The sequence below is a fragment of the Aedes albopictus genome, chromosome 2, assembly GCF_035046485.1.
Source record: "Aedes albopictus strain Foshan chromosome 2, AalbF5, whole genome shotgun sequence".
Lineage (NCBI taxonomy): Eukaryota > Metazoa > Arthropoda > Insecta > Diptera > Culicidae > Aedes > Aedes albopictus.
Window position 1 is genome coordinate 349955558 of NC_085137.1, and position 27163 is coordinate 349982720.

At 38.9% G+C, this 27163-nt stretch overlaps 1 protein-coding gene across 5 annotated transcripts in view; it reads left to right on the forward strand.

The window, feature by feature from the left end:
• The first annotated feature begins 4748 nt into the window (after positions 1-4748).
• The window catches only part of LOC109430789 (WD repeat-containing protein 47-like), a 349154-nt gene continuing 326739 nt past the window's right edge, over positions 4749-27163 (forward strand). For 2 of the 5 annotated variants that reach the window (XM_062852701.1, XM_062852700.1), the window contains exon 1: positions 4749-5797. The gene's annotated coding sequence lies outside the window, so the exon portion shown is untranslated. The remainder of the gene's footprint in view (positions 5798-27163) is intronic. The other 3 variants (XM_062852699.1, XM_062852702.1, XM_029866220.2) reach the window with 3 other exon arrangements.

Genomic DNA, 27163 nt, shown 5'->3' on the forward strand with positions numbered 1-27163 from the left:
AGATAAATCTTTATATTATATTATAAATTAGTCTGTGTTGATTCTGTTCTTATTGTTTTCATACGTGCTCACTTCTATCATTTCTTTTATGAAATCGGAGCACTATGTTAAATAAGGAAACCAATATCTCAACCCCACATAATTTTTGTTCCCTCAGCATCTGATTGTCTTCATGTCCCAAGCAAAAACCAAAAAAAAAACATACACAATATAAATTTTCAAACAGCAACATCTGAGCATAATAATCCAAGTTCTACGCAGCAATCCATGAAAATTTAGGTTTGTTTTTCTTTCCTTTTGAATGGTTGTGTTTCTAAAAATGTTTTACAAATTTTCTTTCGAACCGAGGTTTTTTTTTCTGTTTACAACGATGAAAGCATTAGTAAAGGCATATATAAAGTAATAAATCCTTGCATTATGTGTAGACTAGACTAGACTAGACTAGATATAAAGTAATAAATCCTTGCATTATTGATTGCCATAAAGCTTTTAACATGGTAATGCAATGAAACATTAAACAACGTCCCTATAGAACTATACCGAACTGTCAAAATCCCATAATGCTTCAATGCTTTCATAATGTAGAGTAAACGCTTCATTACTTGACAGGTGTAGAATAAAAGTTACCTCGCATTAGCTAAACTATAATACAATTGAATTAATGTTATGATATAATGCTTGTGGTTACTTGGGGTACTCTAGGAGAAATCTTCGAATTAATTCGATGAGGAATCCCCTGAGGAAGTCCAGGAGGATTCCCCGAAGGAACTCCAGGTGGAATCCTTAAATGGAATCCCCGGAGGAATTCTAAGAGGAATCATAAAAGAAATTCCTGGAGGAATCCGCGAAGGAATTCCAGGAGGAATCTACGACGGAATATCAGGAGGAATCCCCGAATGATGTTCAAGAGGAATCTTCGAAGGAATCCCCGAAAGCATTTCAGGAGAAATTTCCGAAGAAATTCCAGGAGAAATCTTTGAAGGAAATCTAGGGGAACTCCTGAAGAATGTCCAAGAGGAATCACCGAAGAAATTACAGGAGAAATCACTGTTGGAATTCCAGAGCTCATTCGCAAAGGAATTCCAGGGGAATCTCTCAAAGGGAATCTTTCCCCAAGAGAATTCCTGGGGGAATTCTTATAGAAACTCCATGAAAAATCCCTCGGGAATATCCTGGAGATATGCCTGATTATAATTCTAAGGAAATTATTGAAAGAACTCCTACAGGATTACCTAAAATACCTCCTGTAGGAATTCCTGAAAAAGCTTCTGGAGAGATCTCTGATGTAACTCCTGAAGGCTTCCGTGAGTCCTCATGGAAAAATCTTAATCTTGATCTACATTCTGAAAGAACCCCAGAAACTGGAAGAACTCATGGAGGAATCTCTAAAGGAACTTCTCGAGGAACTCCTTGAGGATATCCTGAAGGAATCTTAGAAGAAACTTTTATGCCGTAGAGATTTCTGAAAAATCTTCTGCGGGAATCCCTGAATAAATGAGGAATCTCTGAAGAAACATCTGCAACAATCCCTGAAACTCGTTAAGCAATCTCTGAAGGAACTCCTGGACTAATTTTTAAAGACCTCCTGCAGCAGTTTTGGAAGAAACTTCTTACGAAATTCTTGATGGATCTCCAGGAGGCATTTATGAGTCCTCCTGAAAGAATCTCTGAAAAATTTTCATGAGATGTCCCGAAGTAACAGGTTCCAGGAGAAATCCGCGAAGGAATTTTAGGAGGGATTCTCGAAGACGGTCCAGGAGGAATGCCACAAGGAATTCCTGTAGGAACCCTTGATGAAACTCCCGGAATAATCCCTTAGGATCTCCTTGAGCGATCCCTACAGAACGTTAGCAGAAATTCTTTGTTGGATTTTTAAAGGAATTTTTGATCTCCTAGAGGAATCTCTGAGGAAACTCCGTGACTAGTTCCTAAAAAAACTCCTATAGGAATTCCAGAAGGAACTTTAGAAGGAACTCTCAGACTTATATCTGAAAGACCTCCTCTGGGATTCCCTGGAGGATCTTCTGGTTGAATCTCTGATGTACCTTCAGGAGGCATCCCTGAATCCTCTTGACAGAATTTCAGAAGGAACTCCTGCCAAGATCTTCCTGATATAAAATAAAATCCTGAAAATAAAATAAAAAATAAAACAAAATCAGGAGGCACTCTGAAGAATTTTCGGGAAGAATCCCTGGTGGATCTCTTGGAGGCATCACTGAATCTTTCTGAAATAATCTTTGAAGAAACTTCTTGAAAATAATAAATAATAAATGAAATCTAGAAAAAAAAATTTAAAAAAAAAGTTCTAGGAGTTTCGCATTTGATTGGACACCCTGGAATTCCGTTTGAATTTCTTCAGAAATTCTAAATAAGTCTTTTGCAGAGTTTGTCTAAAACACTTGAAAGAAAAAATAGACAGACCAAAGTTCCAATGACCAAATCACAAATTGTTAGAACTTACTGTTTTTCATTTTAATATCATAAGGGCATAACTTTAGTGATTCATTTTTTTACTATATTCTCTTAATAGTATGAAACTATTCGTTTTTAAAATAATCTTATTGTAATCTGGTCGACAATGTTTTGACCAGTGTCTATCTGCAAAAGTTACCAAATATGACTAATAGATTTTCTCTTTGATGATGAGAAATCAATTATTGCAGTCAAACTATTATGATAGTGATCTTGAGAATGTTTTATAAATATCAACTTTGTGTAAACTTAATTTTGTTCGTGCACTGACCACCGGCGCGAAAAATGAAAATCGGCGGCGTGACAAACAACGGCGTATGGCGCGCCGCCGATATCTCGATCGGCGTCGGCGTGGGCTGAAAAGTGTCGGCGGCGGCGGCGTGGCGCGGCGGCGCACAGGTCTAGTGCTAGCGCCATAATAAGTGTTTATTATTTTCCATTCGCGATGGAAATTTTGATGGGTAGTTGTTGAAAAATTAACTGAAATAGGCTCAAAACAATGTTTATCCTTCCCCTCGCTTTCCAACGGCTTGACAACGGCAAATGGAGATATCGTGACAACAGTTTTGATTACATCCGCAGCACCTAGATAACAATACTCTTCAATCAATCACACAGGTTCAACAAGGTTTAACATAACCTCAATCTTCAATGTTTGGCTCCCGATGTTTGGCTCCCGCTGAGAGAGCATATTGAGTCAGTCCGCGACACTCAGATCTGGACGATTCCTATCCCGAATCGGACTGCAGGTCGGGTGAAAAAGCAGCAGCTGAAGCTACTTTTGCGACTTTTGCCGTCGCTTGTGCACAACTGTTTGACAACGGGGGCTCGATCATAGGCTGCACCATAGCCTACCTAATTAAAAAATCTACACTGACAAACATGGTCGCATGTGGTTTCTCCTGATGCATGGTTGTGCAGCGAGGAAAGATTATACTTAATGTGTATTTTTCGTAATTACAAAAAATGTTGTATGCAACTCGTTGCAAAACTAGATTTTTTCAGCACTCGTCGTACTTATCGTCGTAAGACTCGTGCTGAAAAAACCATCATTTTGCAACTTGTTGCATAAATAACACTATTTCGTTCGATTTCAGGCCAAACATTTCAATAGGTCCTATCTGCATTTGAGAGGCTCTCTTTGTTCACTTTCTCTTTCAATTATTGCAATGTAATGGTACACTTCAACTATTTTTGCAGTACAAATCAAAATACGATTGTTTTGACCATCGTTCAATGCAAGGAGACAATCATAATACAAATAAACAGCTGAGATGTTAACAAAAGAGAGGGAAACCATAGAGAGCCTCTCTTCTGCAGTTAGGACCTTTAGACATGTTTGGCCTGATTTCGTCAACACTGAACGAAACCCCCCGCCCAAGATCGACTGAGAGGCGATACGATCACGCCCCTTAACGACATTTGGTCGGAAAACGTATGGTCCTCCGACCGAATGATGTCATCTTAAAATCGGATGACAGCGATATGGAAATAGAATGTCGACCATATGGTCGAGCAACTTTGTTTTTTAGCGATTGATAACAATAATGTCACCGCTATCTTTTTCAAAAAATTATGTGCTTGGCCAGGGTACCCTTGCGGGCGGGCACCCTCTTCAAAAAATATGACATGTCCAAGATAGGACATGCGAAGAAAAATCGTCAATGTCCCGGGTGTCAAGATCAAGGAACTTGTTACGCTATCGATGAATAAATTTGGTGCATCTGTGTTGCCCTCGCTCTGCAACTAATATTCATTCACATAGCGTGCGTCGGCTCATACGCGAATAAGACGATCGTCATCCGCTTTTTGGGATGATTGCCGTATGACTGATTCGTCATTCGAAAACACGATTTTGGTAGTTTGGACTGGAGGTCGGACAAATCAGTCGATTTCGGGATGGGGTTTTCGTTCAGTGAAGAGTCTGACGGAGCAACAAAATCACACCGGGTAGAGTGACTGGAAGGTAGAGTGGAGTCAATGTCAAAATTGGAACAGCGATCAGCTGTCAAATCCATACAAATTCCCGTTCCAAACGAGCAGGAGACCTGTCAAAATTGGAACATGACGCCACTCTCCCTTCCAGTCACTCTAACACCGGGGAGTTTCACCTTCCTATCCCGCCATCAGATCAAAACGTCAAAAGTGACGTTTTGCCGCTGCAGCCTGCAGTTTTGTCAGTTTTGTTTATCCGCACACTTCCACCACCACCCAGCACCCACCGTTGTTTTGTTTGATCGCATCGAGCGCAGCAAATGCGAATCCTCAGTCGTCTCTTGCGTGTTCCTGTAGCGTTCAGTTTTCATCACCATCAGTCCAGTTTAGGATTTTGTGCCGTTTTGAAGACGTGCGGATTGTCTGCCTCTGTTTCGTCGGTTCGGTCTCGGTCTCGGTGTCCATTCCATAGTCTCCGGTGGTTCGTTTCGTTTGTTCCGTGAGTGTGTGCATTCACGTTTTTTGGATCATCGTCGGTGTTTGTCGGGAATAGTGCAGCAGGAGTCGGAGCCACAGCGAAAAAGTGAACTCGGGGGTCGGTCTGTCCGTGTACAGAGGAAAATACGGAAGAAGGTGAAAACTCGGGAAAATTGTCTAGCTGTCATCATTCGGTCGGGGAGGAAATTTTCCTACAGAGTGTCTTAATTGACGACGGGTTTTTTTCTTGTGTTGTGATCCGTCTGGAAGTGCATAGATTCCTCGTGTTCGGTGCATTAAGGTCAGAAGTGCAATTGAAGTGTTACTTGTCTTTCTAATAGTGTCAAAAGTCAAGATTCCGTACAAGGAGGTCGCTGCAGAACTGCGCTCGTTTTGGAAAGAAAATTGTGATTCATAAATATTTCTCGGATATTACGCATGAGTTTGTTTCTCATCCACGGAGCTGAAAAACACTGTCTGCCGGATTGAAACCCGTCTGATGTCATTGTTAAAATAAGAAGAAATAAGAATAAAGTTCACTGTTAGCTGAATCTCCCAGAAAACAGATTAAGTTCGCCATCAATTAACGCCGCAGTTTGCTCCGTCCCATTGATTTTTGCGGTACTTGTCGATCTGGCCCGTTCTAACGCAATCAAACCAACCGAAGTGAGGTTTATAGTGCATTAAAAGAAGCATTCAAAGCAAATCGAAGAAGAAAATCAAAATCATTCAGCGGAGATAGTTGAGAAAGGAAAGTAAATTACTGAGGAAGCATATTCTACGGTCTTTCTGGTTCGCGATTCGCAACAAATAATAGAAAGAGGGAGTACCCTCGCTTGCCGGAGTGAAACAATCAACGTGAGTCTGCGGCTGTTGTGCGAAGTGTAGAGGTAGCCAGCCAACCAAGAAAGAGGTGAGTCCAAGACGCAAGATCTTTCAGTCAGAATCGGGGCGGCTGCGGCCGGAGAAAGGGGGCAGGTATAAATTGTGGAAATGTGCAAACCTGCAATCATAATAATGGTCTGGAACGACGAACGTACGACTGGTTTGCCGGGGTTGGGGATGGCGCTCAACAACTGGTTCTCCGTTTCTCTGTTGATTACTGGCGATACCGAAAAAGATGATTTAAGATGGTATGCAAATTTTATGTTCTGCCGCTCGTTGTTGCTGTTTTGGATTTTCAATTCCTCCGGGCGGAACGTTATAAACAGGTGCTAAAAGTGTGTCACTGAGCTGATATTGGTCGCAATGCAAAAGAAAGCAGCTCATATGGATTGGGTGAGATAAGACGAAAGTTGCTCTATATTGTTTTATGAAGGGTGATAATATTGATTGTTCTTTTTCGGTTACGGTTTTTTTTGTGAAACTAGGACAAACTTTAAGATAGTGCTGTAGTAATGCAGTTAAAAATCTTTTCACGCCCATGACTCGTTATATTATCGAAGAGTCCCCTTACCACTCATATTAAATAATCAATTCAGGAAAACCGATAAAAACATGAAGCGAAATTCACACCGGTAGAAAACCTAGGATGAATATTTGATGGAATCAAGGGATAAATTCCTCAAAGAATTGCGGAAGAAAACCCGGTACGGAATTTCAGCACGATGCCTGGAAGGAATTTCTCAATGCGTCCCTGAAAGAACCCAGGAGGAATCCTTACAGGATTCCCTGAAGAAATCACGGGAGTAATCCATGAAAATATTCTATAGAAATCCCTGAAAGAAACTCTAGAGAAGACCCTTAGAGAATCTTGGAGGTATCACTAAAAAATCTTAGAAAAAAATCCTTAAAGGAATCCCAGGACAAATCTAGAAAGGAATCACAAGAAAGGACTCATAGAAAAAATCATTAAAATCGGAATTTCAGAAGGATCCTCTGAAAGAATCTCGGGTGAAGGAATCCCGGGAAAAGCACCCAAAGAAATCCCGCAAGAAATCAATCAAGAAAGGAAACAATGATGGTTCTCGGGAAAAAATCCTAACGAAATCCCGGAAAGAATTCCTAAAGGTATCGTAGAAGAAACTCCTGGTTTAATGCTGAAGAAACAATTGATGCAATCTCGGGAATAATTCGTGAAAGAACCCCGACAGGAAGCTCGGAAGAAACTTAAATTCTGGTTGGAAAACCTGATGGAATACCGAAAAATATTTTTGACGGATTTTTTTTATAGGAATCCTGAGAAGAATCAGTGAAAGAATTCCTGACTGAATCCCGAGAGGAATTTCTAACGGTATTTTAGAACGGATTCATGGAGGAATCCTTGACAGAAAGAATTCCTAAATGAGTCCCGTAGGATATCACCGAAGGAATCCCGTGAGAATCTTGGAATAAATCCATAAAAGAAGTTTGGAAGAAATCAATGAATAAATTACTGGAAGAATCTCTGAAAGAATCCAAAGAGCAATCACTTATGAAATCCCTGGAGGAATCTTTGACGGAAACCCAGGAGAAATTTTTAATGAAATCCCGGGATAAGACCCTAAAGGAATCAATGAAGGAATCGCTGGAGGAAATAACTGAAATTCCTTCCAGAAAAAAATTGGAGGAATCTCCAAAGCAATCCTTAAGTGAATCTCGGGAAGAATATCAAAAATATTGTTTTTGTAATTGCGTTGCGTTTTCCCCTACTTTTCACTCGCGGCTGTAACATTGAAACGGCCTACTTTTCTTCACTAAAACAAAAGTGCCGAAAAGTACTACTTTTCGGCACCTTTGCCGGAACCCACTTTTCGATAACTTTCGAGGCTACACTCATACCAGGAACCTAAATATTATCGAACTTGCATGAATCTAAAATCTTTTTCCATAGGGTTTCAGCTTATGGTCTTACCTTTCAGAAAAGCGTTTGTTCAAAATATTCTATCGGTAAAAATTGAAATAAATCAAGTTTGAAGATTTTCTATCAAGTGAGGTATATTCAGAGCATAACTTTGTATATCATCCCGAACTGCAAACAACAAGGCATCGTGCGTGACCTGTCACATACCCGATGGTCTCTTCTTAGTTTTATAAACATTATATTCACTTGACATTTCTCCGGCATCTGTGTTATATGATCAGCCCAAGGGGGTCTGCCGTGGTTAATTAGTTCATTTTTTTTTATTTTGTGGGCTTCGTGGTCATGCGGTTAGTGGAGTTAAACGTTTAGGTGTATATGTAGTAAGCTATGGAGTAAGACTCTGAAGAAACTTTTCGTGAAACGAAAAATTCCTAATTAGCTTCTGTGTGTTGTCTGTTATATGGTGGTTATATGGTGGTATTCAGTCTGTTCAGCGTCTGGCAGAAGACGGTGTGAAATGCCACAAAAAGAGTTTAGGTTCATGCAAGTTTGATAATACTCGGGTTCCTGGTATGCGTTTCTTTACTTTTCGGCAATGTTTCTTGTCATCTTCAAAAGAAAAACCTTTGTTCGTTCTGTGTCTGTTGAACTAACCAAAATGATTTGTTGAAAGAGTCTGTTGACTGCTTAGCCGAAAAAATCAACATTCATTGCATCCAAAGAGTCACACTCAAACTGCCAGTTATCGTATCGTTTATCAAAGCCTCCTCCAGAATCCCAATGTTAAGTACTTGGCGATTTACAATTTCGGATTTCGGCTTAGGCAGTCTTTGGTTTTAGCGTTGATTGTTTCTTATCTTCGCCGACGTTTCGGTCCTCGGATCGGACCTTCTTCAGGGCTCGATAATAATCAACTGGTCAATTTATAAAAGCTTTTTTTTTATAATAATGGCCACAGCATGTTGAAACCCCATATTGGGAATTGATATTGTGTGTGACATCTTGATTCTATTTCGGACCATGATCATATATTACACCATCATTGTAGTGATCTTTTGTAACTTTGGAAATTATCAATATTTTTTACTTAAAATTGCACCACTTCATCATCAGTTTATATTGACAATCTATGGTCAGAACTTCAAATTAATAGAAATTTCATATAATTTGAAAAGCTGTGATAAGTTATGTGAAAAAAATATCTATTGAAGAAATCCGTATTTTAGTGAAAAATTGAAGTAGCTTTATGAAAATTTCACTGCAGCGTCAGAAAATATAGGATCCAATTTTCATCCAGTGTACCTTATTGTAAGCAAGTTGGTGGGCATCACTTGGTAACGCATTGTAATATATAGTAACGCGTGTAACATCACTTGTTTGCTTACAGTAAAGTTCTTACAGTATAGCCAACATTTGAAATTCGTACATAAAACTAACGAGCCTGGATAAAACAAAGAGGAGAAACGTCAAAATTGGAACAGTCGATTTGCTGTCATCCCTATAGTTCCAATCGAGCAGGAGACCTGTCGAAACGACAAGGATTCGTTACTTTGGTATACTCGAGACACTTTACACAAAACTTAAGTTGACAATTATAGACAATTGTCTATTCATTGACATATGTTTGTAACGGATTACGCGTAACACATTATGTGTTACGAGTGCGATACCATATCATAAATAACTAATATAGAGCTTGCTGACGTTTATTCACCTTTCTCTTTCAAACATGTAGGAGCGGATCTGGTGTGGTGGTTAGAACACAAGACTATCGCGCCGAGGACCTGGGATTGAATCCCACTCCCGACATACTCACAAAATGTGCGTTCTTCTTTCGGAAGGGAAGTAAAGCATGGGTTCCGAGATGAACTAGCCTAGGGTTAAAAATCTCGTTTATACAGACAAAAAAAAATCAAACATGTAGGCGGAATAGAATTTTTTGTCATCAGGAAAGGTTTCCCGATGAAAACAAATCCTATCCCGCCTGCATGCTTGAAAGAGAGAGGTGAATAAACGTCAGCAAGCTCTATTCGGAAATTTAACCTTCCGTAACTCGCGCGGTTGACTACCTGCGTCAGCACTACGCTGATGCTGAGTACAAAAAGCGAGATTTTTTCAACGTGTTGTACAAAATACAACAGCGCGATCGCTCGAGGGTTAAGTAAACGCGTCATACAATGGGCCTTTTCATTTGACGTCTTAAATCAGTTGATTGTTCGGGCGTTTGACAGTTCTTCTATGAAGATGACACGTTCTTGTTAGCAGGTGTTGTTCAAGCTTTGTAAACAAATGCATGCACGGATCTGTCACATGAAAAGGCCTATATTAATTGTATTAGAACTGAACATGGAATGGAAACAATTGACGTCGGCTTTTCTGCGGCACTGGTGCTTCATTATGGTCAATACGGAGTGAAAACTGTGGGCATCCAAATAACTACTTGAACTTTGACGATGGTTGTGGCCCAAACCACTAGATTACAATTATTCAAATTTCTACCACATAATTTCCTATATTTTCTACGTTGCAGTAAAATTTTTATAAAGCAACTTCAATTTTTCACTAAAATACGGGTTTTTGAAAATAATATGTTCGAAAATGACTCTTTGAACGATCGATTGCTCCTCATCAATTTCATCCAAGTAAAAGGACGATAAGGATGACGTCACAAGTTGACGTCCAAAATTGAAGTTTACATTGTTAAATAGCGTGCCTCGTCTTCTGGTATACTGTGTGCCTCACCACACACACATTGCTGCCCTCGTTAATGCTTCTTATTTGTTTTCCACCCAATTGTTAGCAGGACGATGGCCTAACCTAAGCTAACCACGTAAATAAAGTCTGATGGAAAAAGCTGCGATATTGCGGTAGGGCTAAAGGAGATGGCTGATGTGGAAATCGCACAGGCGAATGTTCATGTTACTAAAAATATTGTACAAATATGGTAATTCACACCGTCTTCAGCCAGACGCTGAACAGACTGAATATTACTTTCATCATATAACCGACAACACACAGAAGCTAGTTAGGAATTTTTCGTTTCACGAAAAGTTTTTTTTTTCGAGTCTCACTCCATGACTTACTACATATACATCTAAACGTTTACCACCACTAACCGCATGACCACGAAGCCCTAATTAATTAACTACGGCAGACCCTCTTGGGCTGATCATATAACACAGATGCCGGAGAAATGACAAGTGAATATAATGTTTATAAAACTAAGAAAAGACCATCGGGTATGTGAGAGGTCACGCACGATGCCTTGTTGTTTGCAGTTCGGGATGATATACAAAGTTATGTTCTGAATATACCTCATTTGATAGAAAATCTTCAAACTTGATTTATTTCAATTTTTACCGATAGAATATTTTGAACAGAGGCTTTTCTGAAAGGTAAGACCATAAGCTGAAACCCCATGGAAAAAGATTTTAGGTTCATGCAAGTTCGATAATATGTAGGTTCCTGGTATGCGTGGGCTACCGTAGACACAGCTGCTACTTCTACATCCTCTGCTGAGCTCGAATCCGAATCAGGACTATCCAGATTCAGATTAAGACTGCAGATCAGGCGTAGAAGAAGCAGCTGAAGCTACTTTTGCTCTTTCCCATGGTGCGGTTGCGGTATGACGACGAAGGAAGTTTGCAAATTTCTGACACCTACCCTATCATAGCCTACCTGATCAAACAAAAGCACCACGCTGCCGCGCATGAATGCTGCCACGTGGTTCGTCTTGATACATGTACGTGTAGCAAGATTATATCAAGGATTATACTGGATGGGTATTTTTTGCAATTACAAAAAACTTTGTATGCAACTCGTTGCAAAACTCGATTTTTTCAGCACTCATCGTATTTATCCAACTCGGCAAGCCTCGTTGGATAAATGTACGACTCGTGCTGAAAAAATCATCATTTTGCAACTTGTTACATAAATAACTATTTCATTATTAGGCAGTTACAAACATTTGTTTCACTTTTTGTCTCCCAATTTTTGACTGCTTAGGGGGATAGATATAATAAAGCATTTATGGTCTTATCTTGAAGAGCACAAATTTCAAGAACACAATGATGGTTTGAGCCAAGGATCGGTATATTCGTTTCACTCCATTCATTTTCACTCCTCTTTGCTGAAGCAAATCGAGAAAGATGCAGCAAAAGGATTGTCGTGATCAAACATGCAACCCCCCCAGTCAACCAGTGATCGTATACGAAGTTGAATAAGACGTTAAAGTGGAGGCGATATACGTACATTTTACATGCGCCTAAATGGAGGCATGCACGCATATAGCCTCCACTTTATCATCTTTTGCAACATCTTATACGATTACTGGTTGTCTGGGCCATCACCAGTGGGAAGCGATGCGCAAATTGCTTGACATGGATATTCGTTGCCGTTCGTCGCAGTTAGGATCGCAAGCAAATGAATAAATGGCGAATGCTGGTGAGCGATCAAAGCAGCTATTATCATAACTTCTGCATATAATGCATACATGTTTAGTGTATTCTTGTTGAAATGCTAGATTAACAAAGAAACAAATAAACATTTTTTGAAAACATCAAAAAATCGTATGCACAAATTACTCGTATCACTCACGAATCGCATCACCGCTCGATCGATTGCGATGCGAATGTGGACGAAAGAGTAATTTCCTAGTGTGGCTTCCCACCGTTCGCCGGAGCTTGCTGTCGTCGTCGCTGACAAGCAAACACACAAACTAAAGCGACAACTGTTCGCTGCTGACTGTCTTCGAATGTGGAAGAAGATGAAAAGTGGAAATCAGGAATCCTGGTTTGAGATGAACAGTTGATCGATTGGTTATCCACCAATCGATCAACTTTGATGGTAATTTGATGGTAGTAGTGCGTGTGTGGAAACTTGGAGTGGGATAGGATGAGGGTGCTTGTTAGTGTGGGTGGCCGAGATACTCGCGGTGACTCGAGGTTAGTTTGTATTGGTGGTGGGTGAATGGAAGAGGTGGGAATGGAACTGTGCGAAGAGGATGAACAGCAAAGAGAAAATGGCAACTTTACATGTAAGCAAGGGTTGAAAAGCTGCACACCGTTCGTGTGGCGCGCGAACACGAGGAAGTAATCAATAAAAAATCCCAGTAAACGAAATTCTAGAAAAAAAAACATGGAGGAATTCTTGACGCAATCCTTGAAGAAACACTAGGAGAAATCTTATGAGGAAAACCGAAAATGATCAAAAAGTCCAGAAAAAGTACTGAAAAGAATCCCGCGGAAATTGCTGCTGCAGCCTCGGGAAAAAATGCCAGAAGAAATCCCTGAAAGAATTCCGTGTATCAGGTACCAGTAGGTCGGCTCCAGAGGCGCGTTCTCCTCCATTTGGGAAATTTGTGCCATCGCCATGAACACAAGCCTGTTCACCATTTACCTGATGGAGAAGGGTAGGAAAAAATGATGGGACAGGGGAATGGACAGGTAAGGGAATAGGATCGTCATACACGTCATAAGCGTTCCAGAATGGGTTCACATAGCCTTCTGAAAAGGTGACTGTATAATATGTATAATATTATAATAACGCATAAGCGTACCACAATGGGTTAAAACAGCTTCCTGAAAAGAGCACTGCGATAACGCATAAAGCATAAAGAGAGCCTACAGCTCTTTATCACAGCGGGTCAAGAACAACAGAACGTCCTGAAGATTCAGGTTTCTGAAATCAGTTTCACTTGATAATGCTCCAGTGCGAGCTAACTCATCAGCTTCATTTCCAGCGATGGCCCGGTATCAATACAAGTGAACAGCGTTTTCTGAAGTCAGCTCCTCGATTTGAGTTCGACAAGCGATAACTATCTTCAACCTAGAGTTGACCGAAGAAAGTGCTTTAATAGCAGCATGACTATCTGAACAGAAGTATATTACTTTGCCCATTACGTGTTGCTGAAGTGCTGATTGCACTCCGCACTTAAGAGCAAAAATTTCGGCCTGAAAAACGGTGCAGTGTCTACCAAGTGAGTATGACTGTTACAGCCTTAGCTCACGAGAATAAATACCAGCACCTGCTCGACCTTTGAGAAGGGAGCCATCACTGTAATATACGATGCCGTCTGAAATACTTCTCTCCAGATAGCCAGATGTCCACTCTTCCCGGGAAGGGAATTTCGTGGAAAATGTCCTATATGGAAAATTACAAGCAATTGTAAAATCACTTGGAGCAAGGACAACTTTGTCCCAATTCACCAAAACTGGAAACAACGAGGTGTGTGTTGAACTGTGGTTCACAGGAGTTTCCTCTAGTAAACCGAGTACCCATAGGCGGTAAGTGCAAGAAAGTGCTTCTTGTTTGAGATGAATGTGTAGTGGGGTAACGTCAAAGAGAACTTCGAGACAGCGCCATTAAGCACATCCTTTGGAGATGGCCTAATTTTGATTGGACCGTTCTCACTTCGCCCTTTTGCCACCACACAAGACATCCATAAGCCAATATTGGCCGAACCACAGTTGTGTAAATCCATTTGATATACTTGGGTTTTAGACCCCAAGTTGTACCAAAAGTACGCCGGCATTGCCCGAAGGCCATACAAGCTTTCTTGATTCTGAACTCAATGTGAGGTGTCCGGGAAAGCTTGGAATCATGAATGACTCCAACGTACTTTACCTGTTTAGTCACATCGATTTCAGAATCAAAGAGACGCAAAGGTCGAACGTCATTACGGTTTCGCCTTTCCGTGAAAAGAACAATAGATGTTTTACTCGGATTAACCGAAAGTGAGATTAAGTTGGAAAATTTACTTGATTCCTATTGGATACGACCTAGTATTTCATAATGGTTTGTTCACTTGAAGTTATGAACATCAAATGGATCGAATGAGTAGTTTATATCGTTTGTAGCAAAATGTTGACATTATAGTGATTTATTTTAGTTTTTATCAACTGTATAGTGAACGCAGTGGACCTATGGACGAGACGCCACTGACCGAAAGGCCATATTGGTGACACCAACCCTCAACTACCTGAAGGGCGCTTTGCATCAGGTCGAAAAGGGTGCTGATGCACATACCAACTAACAATGTTAGGTAGTCGTCGGCAAAACCATAAGTAGGAAAACCGCTATTATTGAGTTGCCTCAATAGCGTATCTGCTACGAGATTCCACAAAAGCGGTGATAAGACTCCCCCTTGGGGGCATCCACAAACACTCAATTTCCTAATCGCCGCTTGACGCAATGTCGAGAAGAGATGTCGGTTTTTGAGCATTTGGTGAATCCAATTGGAAATCATTGGAGATATACCATGACTCCGTGCGGCTTCCAATATGGCATCGAAAGGCACGTTGTCAAAGGCACCCTCGATATCCAAGAAAACACCCAAACAAGATTGCTTTTGAGCGAATGCTTTCTCGATATCGTAAACAACTTTGTGTAAAAGAGTCACAGTGGACTTTCCAGATTGGTAGGCATGTTGGTTCACATGAAGATGCACGTTGGCTAGATGAACATCACGGATGTGATGATCGAAAATTCGTTCTAAGCATTTCAGAAGAAAAGAGGTCAAACTGATAGGTTTGAAACTCTTTGCTTCTTCATACGACGCGCGACCCACTTTCGGAATGAACTTTACAGTAATATCTCGCCAGGATTTGGAAATATACCTTGTAGCAAAACTGCAAACAAGTAGTTTTTTTCAAATCCTGTTTGAAACAATCAAATCCCTTCTGAATCAAAATTGAATATATCTCATTTGCTCTAGGAGATTTGAAAGGATCAAAGCTGTAGTGCCTAGCCCACTCAATCGATCCTAAAGTTATGATACTCCGAGCCGAAGCTAAAGAATTATAACTACAAGAAAAGACATCTGGTTAATATTTCCGTAAAGGATTGCCCATCACTGAAATATCTACTAAACTCTATTAGGCTCCAAAGCAAACCTAGCTGGGTCGCTGGTCCACAGAAAAAAGAGGCCGAACGGACTGGGTAAACGTCTATTGACAGTAAACCAAGCGGTGTGTGTGTGTTATTGTATGCTCTTCTATAGGGGACAATATGGTATCTCACAGGTTCATCCGAAGATGTAATATCCACACATCCGAGGAAGGGTGTACTGAATATACATTCCAAAACTTCCTCATAAGAGGAAGTGAAGTCTCCATTTGGCACACGAAGTTCGTTCACTTAGAAAATACTTAGATTTTGCAAGGCTTTTGTTCAACCGACTGACTTAATTCAAACTGGAAACATTTGTACAAAGGTTTTTTCATCCGGATCGTTCAGAAGATCGAGAGCTTTCCTGTAGGCCTTGCGAGCCGACCTGAAAGTCTCCGAACCAGTCGAACATCATCTGTTCCATCTCTATCTACATTGTTTCCTGAGCTCGGCCAGAGCAGAGTTCCACCAAGGGTTTCCTCTTGTAGTCTGTCTTTATAGACCGCAGAAGGCAAGCTTCTTCAAAAGCTTCCATGATGAAGGCCGTTGTAGTATCAACGGCATCATCTAAATCACTTTGAGTGTCAGTGGATGGTGAGTATCCATGAAATTTGGCAGCAACTGAATCAGTGAAGAGATCCCAGTTGGTTAACCTAGGATTCCTGATACACAAAGTTTGGGAAGTAACATTTGAATGTTTAAAAAAGATGTAGCGATGGTCAGATGAAGATTCTTCATCTGACACATGCCAATTGGACAACTCGTGATGGTTTCTGTTAGAGCACAGCGTTATGTCTAACACTTCATCTGTAGCCGATACCATGAAGGTTGGGCGGTTGCCTATGTTAAGTAATCCCAGATCTGTACTACTTAAGTATTCCATCAATCTCTCAAGGTAATGTCTGAGCTGCCCCAGATAATATGGGAAGCATTAGCATCACTGTCAACAATTAGCGGATGGCCTTTTGAAGTGCAGTATGCGATGACTTGTTTGAAAGCACCCGTAAGGGATGGTTCATCATGCGGTAAATACACCGAACAATAGACGTAAGGTACCCCGGGGCAAGTGAGAATCGGGGGCAAGTGAGACCTATAGCTAGTATTTTTTTATTATTTATTTTTAAGACTAACATTCTTCATGGAAAACATAGGTATCACACCTACGGATGCTTTGAATACAAAAAATGTTATTGTTTCAACCATAAAGATACCATATACGTTATTGTTGTTCATATGTAATTTTCAATTCACTAGGTAAGATTGACGAGCTCTACTACATTCGTCATTTAAAAATAGATTTGTTATTCTACAAATACATTTTTGGTTTCAGGATAGTATTTGGAGTTCATGCAAATGATTTCAAGCGAAAAACCTGTATTTTATTTTTATTTATTACCTTTAGTTTACTGCTTTCACTTGCCCCAGTGCATTTCGCTATCTGGGGTAAGTGGGACCTATAAGAATAAACAAAGACAGTTTTATGGGTTCATCTCGCCTTGTCCAACCTAAGATGAAATCAGCACGAAAGTCAATAAAAATTGACGCGTTAAGTAATTTACTATTGAATTATACTTTATTACCTCTATTTAGATGATGAAATTCTTGTTAAAAATGGTAAAACCTTGGGTAAAACAATAAAAATCAAAAGCTTGTATTTTTTATGTTTTTTTTTTCAATATCTTCCATTATTTTCATTTAACGCTGCATATTGCATTCTTCTGAGCATTCGGGAACCATCCATAAAAATTTAAAATAGGGAAATCGCCTGTTCAAAATTCATGATTAAAAATACATTATTTAATGATCGTAAGATTATGTAAGGGTGAAGATATTACTGAAAATCTCGAAACCCCAGATTTACTATTGGTGAGAATCATTAACTATATAATATAGAGACCAAGTTTCGAAATCTTTTGTCTCTTCACTTTACGGCGCTTTTTGTATAGAAAAAAATAATTTATTTGCATGAGCTGCTAGAATTTATTCAATGACCCCCAGCGATTTTTATGTGTTACGTAATTTATGCATGATACCATACACCTCTTCTTATTTTAATCTCTAAACATAGTCATTCATGTAAGAGATTTATGATTTATGTTACCTTATTTGTTGCAACTTATATTAAGCCCTTTGAACAAAAACTCTGAATAGGTCTCACTTGCCCCGTGACACGCAGTAAATGAAGATCTGCTACACTTTTTATTATATGCATAATATATGAAATGTAAAAATTTTGAAACAGTTTTAATGTACGTTAATAAGTACAAATATACCAACAACGTCTTTTGAGTCCATTGGAATTATTAAAGAATTTGTGTTCTAAAACTTTTGGCATGACAAACCCAAATTAGCATTTTTTTAGGTCCCACTTGCCCCGGGGTACCTTATTTCCTGTTGAGATGTCCAATGGAAACATCAATTGTGATGGCACATACATCTCTGATGGTTAGTTCAGAGATTGCGTTGTTGACAAGCACACACACGCAGAAAAAAGCATGGTAAAATCAAAAATATTTCAGGTAAACTCAAATAAATTGTCAATTTGTTCTGGCAACAAAAATAAAACTGTTTGGAGCAAATCGAACGTCACATTTGAAGCAAATTCAATCCATTTTTGAAACAAACATGTATCTTCTGACTGGTTATGTTAGAAACAAATGTAAAATTTTTTGTTTTTTTTTTTGTGGCAGGTCGGCCCTACGGAAATATTTGTTTTCCAATTAAATTTACAAAATTTTTCCTTCTCTAGGAAAATCCACTTCCCGCGTGGCACTTTCAATGCCAACATCATAGGCGCCAACTTGTGACGTAGTTGAGGGGGCGAAGCTCTCCAAAATTGGACAATACTGAACTTTTTTTACCTCAATGTATTAGTTTCCACGTGAATATGCCTAAATAAGATGAACTGCGTCGATATATGCCGGATTTCATTGATTTTGGTAGTAGAGGTTCCAACCCGGGATATCCCGGGACAAAAAATCCCGGGATCTTGAAAATTTCGGGATTTCCCGAAACCCGGGATAAAATTTTTCACCGTCCCGAAAATCCCGGGATACCCGGGACACACATTTCTTACATATTTTTTCGCTTTGATTTGGATTTGGAGAGTCTGTGATACGTTTTCGAAGAGTCGTGAACATTTTTCGAAAATTACCTTCAAGAAAAAAAATCACGAAAATGTTTCATAAACCACTTCAAACTGTGTGTGGACGTCCAAACTCGTTGGAATTCGACTGAAACGATGCTGGAGCACTTTATTCGCAGTTTTGATTGCATCAAAGAAACACTTTTCGAAATACTGCCTTTCAGGTCTTATGTTGGACATTGATTTAGAGGTTGCAATAAACCTTCAGAAAGCTCTTCAGCCAATTAGACTCGCTTAGGAAGCATTGAGAAGACGAGATGCTACATTACTGTCTGCGGAAGGTAACTTGAGTTTCTTGTTTTGGAAGCTTAGGAAACGTAATTCCAAAGTTGGAAACGTCCTCTTCAACGCAATCACGAACAGCGATAAAAAGAAATAATACCCAACAGCGCTGAAGCACAGAGAACAGATATCCAAGTCAATAGAAAATTTTCTCCAAAGGCAGTGTAAGAATTCGAAGTTTTTAGCGTTGACAACACTAGGGTCACCTATGCGGCCAGTTGCTACAGTCAGTGGTGAGTACGCATATCGAGATAAGTTTTATTTTCACCACTGACAACAGCGTGGGAACTTTGCGATAGCAGCGCCACCACTTGTGTTGTCATTCCAAATGACCGTTAAATTCCTTACACAGTTTTGGAATTGGACTTTGATGTCTGTTCTCTGTGGCTGAAGTTCCTTCAAGGCCTTCCGTTGTCAACGAAATGCCAGCAGAACTCGAAAGCTTATCGAAAACGCAAATGATAAAATTCATCAAGGAACTAGGAGTCCGATTGTTACAATACTGCCAAAGACTGACTGATAATGCTGCTGCCGAGTTGAATGCTGGATTGTCCTGTATGCATGATACCATCGAGCATGCATGAATAACTGGAATCGGCTATAAAGGGCCAGACTGATTTGGCAATGTTTGATTTTTCAAAATTTATTGCGAAAGAGCAGTCACTTTTTGAACAAAATTAAACCAACAATTGAACCGTAGTCAAATAATAGCGAGCGCATCTTTTCGAACTCCGGATATATCTGTTATAAAAAGCCTCACCCGATGAAATCATTATTAACATTTACTTCTTGAAGTCGTATCTTCAGAGAACGAATTCAAAATGGTAATAACAGTTACTTGATTTTTTTAATTGATGAATAAAACATATTCCTAACCACAAAATTGCGTTTTAGGCACATTGAAAAAATTCCCGGGATCCCGGGATTTCCCGGGACAAACAACAAATTTTATCCCGAATCCCGGGACAAGCAAATTGGTCGGGAAATGGAACCTCTATTTGGTAGGCATTGCCCCCCCAACTACGTCACAAGTTGGCGCGTATGGCCAACATCATGTAGATAACATACGCTCCCGAAATCAATGGGATTTCGTGGAAACTATTGGTGAAACTTGCCTTTTTTGCAAGAGGAAATCTTGTTTGGTGATGCAGCTGGAACTTGAGAGTTTTGTTTATGTTCTCGATGGCGGAACGGGGGGCTCTTCAATGGGTATTGTAGAAATCAATATGTAATTGAGTTTGTTTTAAAAATTAAAAAAAAAATTTTTTTTTGAATGTGGAAGTATGCATTTTTGACCCATTCTCACCCCCAACGACGGTAGGTAGAGTTTGAATTTGACTCACCAGCAGCCAAGATTGCACGATTTACATATTTAAGGAAAACTGAACTTAACAGCAGAGCGTTCATTGAACTTTAATGCTGAGGCTATGCAAACACGAAAGAACGCCCTGCACCCCACTACGGTCCCATTTCGAAAACGTGAAAAACTAGTCACTAGATTAGCGTGTAAGCGGCCGACGAACAATGATGCAAATTAGTCCACGTTAATGACCTTGCCCTTAAAAAAAAGCTTAACAACCAACCAACTACGAACGCGTCTTTCTCGCCGCTCTAAGACGCCGCTTCTTCACTGCAAAGAAATACGAATGCAGTCGTAAACGGTAAGTTCACGCCGCGCTACCTCGTGTGTGATACACGTGAAACCGGTTTCTCACGCGTATATTTTTTAACCATTTAAGTGTTCAACTGCAAAACACCCATGGTGGCGAGGTGGCGGACATTTTCGGATGCAATTCTGCAGTTTTTTTCTTTTTGGTCAACCGGACTCTCTGAATTGGCATGCCTTTTTTCTGCAAGGCTACTGACAAAAAGCGAACCAAATGCGTTCAATCTCTCCAGTAACATCAACAAACGGGCCAACGAAAAAAAAATCTCGAATCCGCCGGAGAAGTGGATCGCAACTGTATGCGATCGAACATTAAATGGCGCTGCCTTTTTTTATCTCCCGAAGAGCACGTCGATTTTCATGCACAGTCGTCAGTCAGTCAGTGGTGGTGAAACAGATTTGTTATCGAATTGGAGAATCGAAGACCGGGATAAGGCAAATTTGTTCGATTTAATTAGACGAGGCTAAAAGTGAAATGAAGTGAAAGCCGAAATAAAGTTTACCTTTTCTCTTTAAACGAGAAAAATGTGGAAATTTGCTTGATGGTCTTTTTTTTTTGGGTGAATGGTGCATTGCAGGAGTCGATTTGATGGGCAAATAATGAATGCACATGGCTATGAGGGGGTTAGATCGGCAAAAAAAAACCTTCCGATGCACATCTGTCCACTGGTTGCCCACGTAGTTCCGAAAAATAATTGAATAATGAATTCCGTTTCATTTCAGTTAGAAATGGAAATTTAACTCAAAATAGCCAGGCTTATTCTGCGCGGCGTGTGAGGTGAGACGGTCTGTTTCGTGTCACGTGACGTGAGACGACTAATGCAAATCAAATGGGATCGAGTCGACTTTCGTCACCTCATTCAACTCGTCTCACCTCACACGCCGCACACTGGGGCAGAATTGAAAATACATGGAAAAAACCTCTAGCTCGTCGAGATGTCGAGATACTCATTTGGTGTCTTCAGAGAAAATATTTCTATGGACATGGTCGATATTCTGAGCGGTAGTCAATTTTTCTTACGTTATTCGCATAAAAGTCCTATAAGTCATTTTGGCCATCTTTCATTTTAGCGATATGGTGTCTTCGGCAAAGTTGTTCGGCTATTTATGCTGAAAAAGTTTGCTGAAGACGTCAAATTTCCAAAGCCTACTATTCTTGAGATATTAACCGATTTATAAAATACCTATCTAAAATCGATGTTTTTTTCATTAAAATACGTTTTTAAACAAATTTAATGTCCGTTTTCGAGTTATAATAATGAAAAATACTAAAATAAAACATATATCGAGGAAATTAGTTGAAAAAATAAAATATGCATTGATTTTATATAGAAAGTTCCCAAAAATCACGCAAAATGTATATAGGACGTTCTTGCAGTCGGGCAAGTTCGGGCAAGTTTTTTCATCGGCAATCACCTAAAAAATACATTAGCTTTCATGTAAAAAAATTTCACAGACATGATATTTAATGATTTTTTCTAAATTGGGTTTAAAGTTTACTGTTTTGAGTAAATTAGTACAAAATTCATGCTCATAAAATACTACGTTTTAAGATACCAAGTGAACCATGAAAAGTATAGATGCAATTCAGTTACAGGTTTAGTTGTTTCTAATCTCCAAACAAATTATAAAACACAAAAATGTCCCAAACGCCAATGAAAGTATGCTTTGGTTTTATCATTCGTCAATGCGTTATACAGTCACACACCATGAATATTTTTGATTGTATGACTATTATCTTATTTAATACAGATATTAAAAAAAAAATGTGGAGAGTTATAAGCATAAATACCGTCAAGGCGCCATTCACCGTGGGGGCTCCATTCACCGTGTGCCTTCGAATATTTTTTTCATTATTTCCATATTATGATTGAATGATATGACAATTTCCCTTCAATTGCACCAATACAACACTAATGTATTGTTACCATGTCAAAACGCTCATTAAAAACATTTAAAAGTATCATTTTGACACTAAACTGTGTTTACATGAAGCGGGTTTCTGCTCGTTCACTGCATTCATAGTGAAAAATCGAAAACTGCGCTAAGGTGATTTAAGCGATAAACTAAATGTAGTAACGTTTTTATTCCACCAAGAAGCAATTAAATTCACATATCAGGTATGTATTTTGCATTACCGAAGTAAGTTTAACAAGAAAGTACGATTACTCGTACTTTTTAATTGAAACAAAAAGGCACGGTAAATGGGTACCCTTAAAAATCAATGGTCTCCATTCACCGTGCCCCATATTGTCCCATATATCTAGAAAAAATCGAAAATTTAAACATTCGTTTTTATAATAAAATCTTGCAAGTTATTACTTGAAATGAATTTAAATGAAGAAAATTCCCTTGGCTGGGTTGTTTTGATCATTTTTAAACAAAGTAGAAAAAAATTTCTCATACACGGTGAATGGGTCCCTACTACCACGGTGAATGGTGACCTACCACGGAATTAGGCGACCCTACTACCCTTTACTAATTGTACTATATCACCAAATTTTGTGAAAAATTTTCTACTACTGTGGATATTGTTTTAATTTTAACCTATAATGAAGGCAATTAAAAGCGGCACCAACAATGTTTATGAGACTGGTGTCAAATGACAGCCCTTATTTGCCCCGAATCCTCTTAGATCCACGGTGAATGGTGCCTTGACGGTAAATGTATTCAATGATCTAAAAACTCAAAAGCATGTGAGTAAAAAATGTAGAAAAGCTTTTCAATTATTTTAACCCAGTCGTACGTACTAAATATTTAAATATTTTGCGTACTAAGCAACATTAATAACAATTCATCAGAAATATACCAGTAAAAACTATTCTTTGTTATTTGATTCCTCTATTATTTAGCTGTCTTTCAAATTAGTGGCCATCACAGGAAGCAAACATATGTCTAGATCTGTACAAAATCTGGATGTGTTGTAAAACAGTCGTTGAATCATCACGCAAATACATTACGTTCGAATAAATCATTAACGAATGATAAATCAAGGCATGCTTTTAATGGCGGCGTTTGGAACAATTTTGTGTTTTACAATTTGTTTGTAGATTAGAAACAACTAAATCTATGACTAGATTGTATCTATACTTTTTATAGTTCACTTGGTATCTTAAAACGTAGTATTTCATGAACATAAATTTTGTACTAATTTACCCAAAACAGTAAACTTTGAACTCAATTTAGAAAAAAATCATTAAATATCATGTCTGTGAAAATTTTTTACATGAAAGCTAATGTATTTTTTAGGTGATTGCCAATGAAATCACTTGCCCGAACTTGCCCGACTGCAAGAACGTCCTATATACATTTTGCGTGATTTTTGGGAACTTTCTATATAAAATCAATGCATATTTTATTTTTTCCAACTAATTTCCTCGATATATGTTTTATTTTAGTATTATTCATTATTATAATTCAAAAAACGGACATTAAATTTGTTTAAAAACGTATTTTAATGAAAAAAATCGATTTTAGATAGGTATTTTATAAATCGGTTAATATCTCAAGAATAGTAGGCTTTGGAAATTTGACGTCTTCAGCAAACTTTTTCAGCATAAATAGCCGAACAACTTTGCTGAAGACACCATATCGCTAAAATGAAAGATGGCCAAAATGACTTATAGGACTTTTATGCGAATAACGTAAGAAAAATTGACTACCGCTCAGAATATCGACCATGTCCATAGAAATATTTTCTCTGAAGACACCAAATGAGTATCTCGACATCTCGACGAGCTAGAGGTTTTTTCCATGTATTTTCAGTTCTGCCCCAGTGTGCGCCGTGCAGAATAAGCCTGGGCATTTGATGGCATTTATTGCAATCGTAAGGTCGTTATCAGCTATGCTTCAAATTTTTGTCCATTACAATGACAGTTATAAAAATTTAGAACGCTTCAAGTATACAAAATTACACTTGCTTTCATCGGCATTTGTTTCAACTTCCAAATTGCCAATGTTCCGTCAACTTCTCCTAAATAAACCAGTTTCTCGGTCATGTCGAGGGTACTTGAAGATAGGTCATGGCTTTGGAAAGAATTAAGGGATTCCGTAGATAACAAGCGATTCTGGATGTTCAAGAGATTCAAAGCAGTTGGTGTTTTCGGAAAAACAGCAAATAAAATACTCCGAAGGTCCAATAGAATTCTTCAAGGAGTTTCACTAGGATTTCCACCGGGATTGTCTAAAAGACGTTCGCCGGAAAATTTTCCAGGAGTGTCGCCGAGAATTTTTCTAGAAGTTGCGCTGGGTATTTTTGCACTATGAACTCCAGGAATTCCGCAGTATACTGCTCTAGGAATTCTACCGGTACTTACTCCTCAAGTCCCCTTAGATATTTCCGCAATTCTTCAAGAAATATATCCCAGAAGTTTTACCAGAAAAGTGTTTAAGATTTCCAACGGCACTTCTTTCAAATTTCCGCTGAAAGGACTAAAATTTCCAACGAGAATTTCTGTAGAAGTTCCACCGGGAATTCCTCAGTTCATTCAATGGAAATTCAAATTGCTCCAGGTGTACCAACGAGTATTTCTCTAGGAGTTCCACTGAGGATTTCTATACGAGTTTCTTTTGGAATTTCCAAAAATGTTCTTCCGTGTCGTCTCCCAGATGTTCATTTGAATTTTATTTTCAGGAAATCCTTCAAAAATTCTTCCAGTTTCTGTTCCGAGCCTTTCCTGCAGGAATTCGTCATGAAGGCACTTCCGGAATTTTTCCATAGATTTCTTCGGAATCCCTTTTTTTGAGAATTGTTTCATGCAGTTGCTTCGGGATGTATGTTAAGAATTACTTCGACTGTTTCTTGGGGCTTCCCCTTGCAAAATGTGACCAGGAATCTCTTAGAAAAATCATCCTGGAGCTCCTCCGTGGTCTCTTCCATAAGTTTGTTCAGATTTTTTTTCCAAAAGCTGCTACTGGAATTCTTCCAGAAGCTCCTTAGCGATCTTTAGCATGAGTTCCTTCGTGATTTTTTTTCCATACATTTCTCCAGGAATCTTGCATGATTTTCTAGCAATTCTTCTCGGAGCTCCTCTCGAACTTTTTACAAAGATCCATGCAAATTCTTACGGAAAACCTCATTTTTTCTAATAGTTCCTTTGGGAATTTTTACGTAAGCTTCCTCGACTACTCTTGCAGAAGTTTCTTTGAATTTTTTTACGGATTCTGGAAGTTTCCGCAAGAATTCTACCATAAGTTCCTCTACTGTGATCTTCCCATATAATCCGTCGGAAATTTTTCCGGAAGTTTCTCCGGGAATTCTTTAAGAAGTTCCTCTAGGAACTCTTCCAGAAATTTTCTAAAAAAAATTCAAAAATTCCTACGAAGGATCCTCCGAAGATTCTTCCAAAAGTTTATTCAAGAATGATTCCAGAAATTCCTCTTAGAATTCCCGAGTAGTTAAAAAAAATCTAATAAATGGCATATTACTGATTGAATTACTGAAGAAGAAAATCTGATATTGGTTTGATTGATATAAAAGGCAAAAGATCTGAAATAATAGCACAATCTTAGTATGGTGAATTGCTCAATAAAAGCTCGTTAAGAAATTTCAAGATCAAACCAATATCAGACAAGATTTGTCGTCATTTTTCTTAAAAAATTCCAACATCCAGCATCGAACCTACGACCTTAGGATTCACAAGCGGCGATGCTTGCCACTCAACTGTGGCTCACTGTTGTGAATATCATGGGAATAAGAGCAGATGGCACATGGCATCTAGACCAACATTTGAAAAGGGCGTAACAGCCATTTCGAATTTCTGCTTCTCCCGTCCCTCCTAGGCTTACCCCCCATTATTCATAAAATCTTTTACCAGTATCAGATAGATCTGACTCCCCTCTATCTGTTAACGGGAAAAGTTTGCATAAAAATATTGAAATACGCCCAGGAGGGACGGAACGAGTGAGAATTTGCAATGGTTGTTCCGCCCTTTTCAAATGTTAGTCTAGAATCTAACATTGAGCATTGGGTGTATGTGTCCCATTTCGTGCAGAAGAGCTAAATTTGTTCTTATGCAGAATTTTTCAATTTGGAAATGGTAGTAATTCGGGCGATTTTTAATTAATCTTTGAATTTAATTCATCAAAATCACATCGAGCTATGACATCAAATATTGTTCGATTTGAGATATGATTTCAATATTCTCGTCTACCCGGGATATTCCAAAAGTTTCACTAGGAGTTCTTCTGGAACCTTCTCCAGGAATTTGTCAAAAGACTCCTCCAATATTTTTTTCGAATTCTTCCAGGATTTCCTCAAAATATTTGTCTCGTATCCGGCTAAAAATTTCTGGAAAGAAGTTTTTCGTAATTCCTGTAGAATTTCCTTTAGAAATTAGTCCATCTTTTTAGAAGTTTCTACGGGACATCCTTCAGAAGTATTTTTTTTAGTTCCTTTTGAATATCCTACCGGAGTCCCTCTAAAATTTCCATCAGGACTCAGGACTCACTGAAGGAGTTTTCTTGGGATTTTTGTAGTAGTTCTCTCAGAAACTTAGAAACTCATCCAAAAGTTCCT